The 759-nt window shown below is 36.8% G+C and overlaps 1 non-coding gene across 1 annotated transcript; it reads right to left on the minus strand.

Moving 5' to 3' along the window:
* On the minus strand, positions 1-107 carry LOC131179780 (small nucleolar RNA R71). Its single transcript, XR_009148666.1, has one exon. It is a non-coding gene; the product is annotated as a small nucleolar RNA R71 (small nucleolar RNA).
* Positions 108-759: the final 652 nt, after the last annotated feature.

Genomic DNA, 759 nt, shown 5'->3' on the forward strand with positions numbered 1-759 from the left:
GAATTGAGGAATCAAATGACAGCTTTCAGACCAAGAGAAGATGAAACTCTCTATGAATCAAGGATGAGATGGAAGTAATTAGAGAGACAATGTCCACATCATGCCATTCCAAAATCGATGATAAACTAGAATTTTTACACCAATGTTACTCCTGCAATTAAAGGGATTATTGATGCTCAAATAGGAGGAGAATTTATTATGAAGCAAGAAGATGAAGCTTATGAGCTGTTGGAGAAAATTACAAAGAATACTCATCTTTGGAGTAGTTCAAGAGGACCAGCTCTAACTCAAAAGAGGCAAGCTACTGGAATGTATGACCTTGACCCATTCAACATGATTAATGCAAAGTTTGATGTATTTACAAATGTTTTGGCTAAGAAGATGGAAGATTTAAGTATGTTGGTTAGTTCAACATCATCATTTGGAAGTTTACAATAAGTTGCTTATGTAGAAGGAACTACCAGCTATGGAGTAAACTATGGAGAGCAAGCTGCATATGTTGGTAATTATGATAACGAACAGATGGGGAATCCTTACTCTCAAACTTATAACCCAGCTTGGAGGAATCAACCAAACTTTTCTTGGGGAAATCAGCAAAACCAAGTCCCAAATCAGAATCTTCAACCACAACAGTAATAAGGAATACCATATCAGCAAAATAGGCAACCATTGCCTAATTTTCAGCAGAGGAACATGAATCCTCCACCAAAACAGCAAGAACAAAGTTCCACCACAGAAGCTTTGTTACAACAGATTCTT

This window comes from Hevea brasiliensis, chromosome 4 (genome assembly GCF_030052815.1).
Source record: "Hevea brasiliensis isolate MT/VB/25A 57/8 chromosome 4, ASM3005281v1, whole genome shotgun sequence".
Classification (NCBI taxonomy): domain Eukaryota; kingdom Viridiplantae; phylum Streptophyta; class Magnoliopsida; order Malpighiales; family Euphorbiaceae; genus Hevea; species Hevea brasiliensis.